Source organism: Triticum aestivum, chromosome 1A (genome assembly GCF_018294505.1).
Source record: "Triticum aestivum cultivar Chinese Spring chromosome 1A, IWGSC CS RefSeq v2.1, whole genome shotgun sequence".
NCBI classification, from domain to species: domain Eukaryota; kingdom Viridiplantae; phylum Streptophyta; class Magnoliopsida; order Poales; family Poaceae; genus Triticum; species Triticum aestivum.
The window spans coordinates 408,295,043-408,300,957 of NC_057794.1; the positions used below are offsets into that span (position 1 = coordinate 408,295,043).

Consider the following 5,915-nt stretch of genomic DNA (forward strand, 5'->3'; position numbering starts at 1 on the left):
TAGCATTGCGCCACGTGGCCACATTCTACAGTAGCCGCAGCAGCTCAAAGTCCTTTTGGGACAGATTTTCACCCAAATTTCGGTTAGCTATATCTCTTGATCTGTTTAGTCAAATTGAGTGATTCGTTTTCCTGTGTACTCATGTTGACCAAGAGAATCTAGGAGAATCACAATTTCACACTTTTGCACTGTTAAAATTTGAATTCACCTTCCGAAGGCCATATCTTTCAAACTGTTTATCCAATTTATTTGATTCTTTTTGCATTATGATCCTATTAGCATGTAGGATATATTTTACCTAATGATAGGTTCCATTTATCGAATTTTATTTAATTTCATGATGTTGACATTATTTTAGCATTATGCGAGAATGGTTTATTTATCGATGCCTTCATTAAACATATATATATATATATGTATATATATATATATATATATATATATATATATATATATATATATATATATATATTGTATGGAGTGCAAAGTGGATCAGAATTAAGTGTTAGGATACTTCAGCATCGTTCAAGGCAAGTTTGCACTTTAGATTATGCTCATCCTATATTCTGCTATGCATGTGTGGGTTTTTTATGCTATGATGTGTGCTTGGTTTGATCCGTATGTTCTCTGTTGTCATATTTGGGTATTGATTGTATTATGTGATTGTGTGCTTCACATTGTTATGGTAGGCATGGTTTGGTCTCGAGTGATTCATGTAAGTGGTGAGCGTTTATAGTTGTAGGCTCGGGACTTTTTACCAGGTGAATGCGTCACTGGCAGAGTGCTCTATTGTCCCTAGAGAATGCGCCACTGACAGAGCCCACTTGAGGCGAGGTATAGTTTTGGAACTTAAATCAGGTGAATGCGTCCTTGGCAAAGCGCTCTATCGTTCCTAGAGAATGCCCACTGACAGAGCGCACTTGAGAGACTTTGGAAGTTCTTGTCATGTTAAACTAGGATTTCTTGGGTTCTCTTGGGCGGATAAATTAGAGGCGATGGTAAACCTTGACAGTGGAGGTAGATGAAGTTAGTTTATGCCAAACCAACTTGAGTGTTCTATTTGTCATACATTGCTTTGTGGATGTAGGTTTGCTATATCACTTGTGTTATTTGCCAATACATTCAATGTATTTACCCTTCTGGCTGCAAGTTATCATGTTGTAGGATATTCAGATGATCAGTGAGATAAAGTAGAGTCATGAGTCTTCACTCAGCATTTCGCCAGTGGGCATTGATGAGACTCATTGTTTATTTATACTACCTTCCACTATTTTATTTAATAAAGCTAGCTATGTGCTACTCGGTTTGTAGCACTTTATAAATTCTGGATCATACGTTGTAGTAAATGATGCACTTGGTACTTTGATATTCCTATGTACTGTGTGTGCTAGTGAATCGATCCAGGGACTAGCATAATGAGCACAGAGACTCGAATCTTATCAGGTTTGGTCGTTACAATGATGTCCCTGGTTCAGGCCGAATGCTCACTGCTCATCTTTTATCCTAAGGTGTGTGTTATCTTCCTCTTGGTTGTAGTTACTTCTACATTATTATACGATTTAAGGCACACATGATATATTGAACTTCATGAAGTAACTAGAATGATTATTTCTTTACCATTGTTCACTGGCTTCTACATTATTATACGACTTAAGGCACACATGATATATTGAACGTCTTGAAGTAATTAAAATGATTATTTCTTTACCATTGTTCTCTAAAGATCATTATTTTAGTCCTTTTCTCTTAGATTTTTTTGACTAATTTAGCTTCTTTGGCGCTCCATTTTCTTATTTGCAGGTGGTGATCTTTCTGCAACTTGATGTCTGGGTTTATAGGTTGGTGATTCTTCTATCCCTTGATCTTCTTCTGTGCATGTGTGTCGTCTGTGCTTACATCTATGTTGGACGCGACTATTCTTTTTCTAGTGAGCTAGTTGCTGTAGTCCCGTTCGTTTCTTTAGAGGACATAGATGACAGAAATGCTGCCATGGGATTAGGTCCTTACCTTTTTCCATCTCTGTCCACGTGTATCCATACAATTGTTTGTACGTCATTTGCCCACTTACATGTGTATATATGCTTCTTTCTAACAATGGTCGTTTGGATACATATCCCATATTGCCATTTTTTGTGAAGTGTGTAGTACAACCACTGGTTATTCCTTGTAATATCCAAATGGTATAAGAGATTTTGTCAGTGCACCATTAGCATATTCTTTTCTTTCCATCCAATAAGAGGTTGTTGTTATGTTATTGCCTTGCATTGGATGGTTATGTAGTAACATGCTTCTTTGAGAAAACTTAGATCTTATACAACAATGATGTAGATATCATTTCTTCTGTTTAAAATTTAGATGATTCGCCAAGGTGACAAAGCCACACACCCAATTCATTTGGAAGTATCTTCAGAAGACCAGTTCTGCCATATTGCCCTTGCTGTTGGAAACAGAATTTGATGAGCTCTTCCTTTGGATTATCTTCCTTGTATTGGCTAGTTTATAGTTGCTGCTACATTTGGCCATTGTTTCCTCGAGAACTTGTTTAGAGTGTAGATAAGATAATTATTTAGCTATAGAAGGATATATAGCATTCAGTAAAACACCAAAAAATTGAAATATATATATTTTATTACCTGTGCACCTATTCCATCTGCAAAATAACTTCTATGGGATCATCCCTGATGGGAATTTTATAAAGCTTCTGTTCATTCACGTGCTCTCTTATAAGGAGTCAGATCTATTAGACCGTAATATTACCATGTACTAACATTTTCTTTGTCCGTTGGATTCACATCTTCTCTCTTCTATATGAACTCACTAAGATTATTTATTTTTCTTTGGTCTTTCATCCTACCGTAAATTTCAATTTGTTGCATATGCATTTTGTTGGGTAATGCAGTAGAAAAGAAAAAAATTCCAACCTACGCACCAGCCCAAGACCACTACGGAGACTGCATACAAGGTTTGCTCTTTTTGGTTACCAACTCGTAGTGCAGTGGAAGTAGAGTCGATGACGATCAGTGGTGCAGATACCCGCAGCTAGGATTTACAACCTCCCAACCGCGAGGATGTAGTCCCTCATCTGCCCCACGGACAGCCCTCCGGGAGGCGGTCGGACAGTCCCTCAAACGGTCATTCGAACAACCCTTCGGGAGGACTCATACAACTCAGACCGTCACTTGGATAGCCCTTCAGAAGGCACTCTCAAAACAGCCCCTCAGGCACAAAGATCGAACCTACAACCTCTCTACGGGGTTGCACACATACGGTGTCATCTATCCGGCTGGGCTTTGCCATCCAGAACTAGTTCCCGCCGGAACCCAGACAACCTTTTGGCTCTACGAAATTCTTTTCGTGGGAGGGAGAGAGAAGCCAGACAAGTCTATGGCATGTGTATGAGAGCAAGGATGAGGTCTGGGAAGCCCCCTCACCTCCTATTTATAGGAAAACCAAGGGGTAGTGTGCCACATGAAACACCCGAAGTGCCCATGCTTTATGTCATACATAAGGGCAAAATGGGGAGGCAAGTGGAGCACCAAATGGTGAAAGGAAGCCCCATGGGCCCCCAAGGCCATGAACGAAAATGGCTGCCTCCTTGGGTGGCCCCACTACCTTTCCATCCACCAAATCATCCCTTAGATCTTTTGAGCAAAGCCCAAAAAAGTGGCTTTCCAAAAAATATCCAAAAAGCACTTTCACTATTCATGACGACATTTTTTAGCGTCCATTCGAACTGAAAATATTTATGTGGGCTTAGAACATTTTCAGTACACACTAAAATAATTTTCAATGCATTCCGGAACAATTTCGGATTAGTGATTTTCATCCGCGAAAAGCATCTGAAGTGGTTTCGGCAGCTCCGGAACATTTATGGTTTTTATCCCGGAAAATTCCCAAAAGTTTCCAGAATAATTCCGGCACCCTCCAAGAATTATCAGGCATGTCCCAGAACCAATTTGACTTAATGGAATACCCCGAAACAGCTTTTTGGTTTTACCGAAACTATTCCAGTGTTCTCTCTCCGGAACCTTTCCGGTGTGTCCAAAACTTTTTCGGTGAATTTCTCTCAGACTCCGTGTCTAGTATTCAACAGATAAATGACCCTTAAGCGTGTGACCCTATAGGTTCGGTGAAGTATAGACATGGCCGTCGGTGTCAAAACCGGCGGATCTCGGGTAGGGGGTCCCGAACTGTGCGTCTAGGATCGATGGTAACAGGAGACGGGGGACACGATGTTTACCCAGGTTCGGGCCCTCTCTATGGAGGTAATACCCTACGTCCTGCTTGATTGATCTTGATGAATATGGGTGTTACAAGAGTTGATCTACCACGAGATCGTAATGGCTAAACCCTAAAAGCCTAGCCTGTATGACTATGGTAATGAGTATGTATCCTTTCTGGACTAACCCCTCCGGTTTATATGGACACCGGGGGGGGGGGGTCTAGGGTTTACATAGAGTCGGTTACATGAGAAGGAATCTTCATAGTCGGTCGCCAAGCTTGCCTTCCACGCCAAGGAGAGTCCAATCCGGACACAGGTACAGTCTTCGGCCTTCATGTCTTCACAGCCCATCAGCCTGAAGGAAATATGCCCTGGAGGCAATAATAAAGTTATTATTTATTTCCTTAATTCATGATAAATGTTTATTATTCATGCTAGAATTGTATTAACCGGAAACATAATACTTGTCTGAATACATAGACAAACAGAGTGTCACTAGTATGCCTCTACTTGACTAGCTCGTTGATCAAAGATGGTTATGTTTCCTAGCCATTGACATGAGTTGTCATTTGATTAACGGGATCACATCATTAGGAGAATGATGTGATTGACTTGACCCATTCCGTTAGCTTAGCACTCGATTGTTTAGTATTCTGCTATTGCTTTCTTCATGACTTATACATGTTCCTATGACTATGAGATTATGCAACTCCCGTTTACCAGAGGAACACTTTGTGTGCTACCAAACATCACAACGTAACTAGGTGATTATAAAGGTTCTCTACAGGTGTCTCCAAAGGTACTTGTTGGGTTGGCGTATTTCAAGATTAGGATTTGTTACTCCGATTGTCGGAGAGGTATCTTTGGGCCCACTCGGTAATGCACATCACTATAAGCCTTTCAAGCATTGTAACTAATGAGTTAGTTGCGGGATGATGTATTACAGAACGAGTAAAGAGACTTGCGAGTAACGAGATTAAACTAGGTATTAAGATACCGACGATCGAATCTCGGGCAAGTAACATACCGATGAAAAAGGGAACAACGTATGTTGTTATGCGGTTCGCTGATAAAGATCTTCATCGAATATGTAGGAGCCAATACGGGCATCTAGGTTCCGCTATTGGTTATTGACCAGAGAAGTGTCTCGGTCATGTCTACATAGTTCTCGAACCCGTAGGGTCCGCACGCTTAACGTTCATTGACGATATAGTATTTATGAGTTATGTATGTTGGTAACCAAATGTTGTTCAGAGTCCCGGATGAGATCACGGACATGACGAGGAGCTCCGGAATGGTCCGGAGGTAAAGATTCATATATTGGATGATATGGTTAGGCCAAGGGGTCAGTCCCACGAGGCTATAAGTCGGTACAAAAGGAGTTTTGCGGAGGCCAGGGGGCCAAACGCCAGAGGCCCTGGCGTCTGGCCCTGGGCCAGACGCCGAGGCCCATGGCGTCTGGTCCAGACGCCAAGGATTGTGGCGTTTGGTCCTGGGGTCCGAGTGGGACTCTTGCCTTTTGGGCAAAACCGACTTTGAGGAGGCTTTTGCTCCAAGTTTCGACCCCAGGGCTCAACATATAAATAGAGGAGTGGGGCTAGCACCAAAGACACATCAAGAAACACCAAGCCGTGTGCCGGCTACCCCGTCCCCTCTAGGTTATCCTCCATCACAGTTTTCGTAGTGCTTAGGC

The 5,915-nt window shown here is 41.6% G+C and overlaps 1 long non-coding RNA gene across 1 annotated transcript; it reads left to right on the forward strand.

Annotated features, from left to right (window-relative positions):
* The first annotated feature begins 509 nt into the window (after positions 1 to 509).
* LOC123140101 (uncharacterized) lies at positions 510 to 2,503 on the forward strand. Its single transcript, XR_006469806.1, has 3 exons — positions 510 to 1,508; positions 1,801 to 1,838; positions 2,356 to 2,503. It is a non-coding gene; the product is annotated as an uncharacterized lncRNA (long non-coding RNA).
* Positions 2,504 to 5,915: the final 3,412 nt, after the last annotated feature.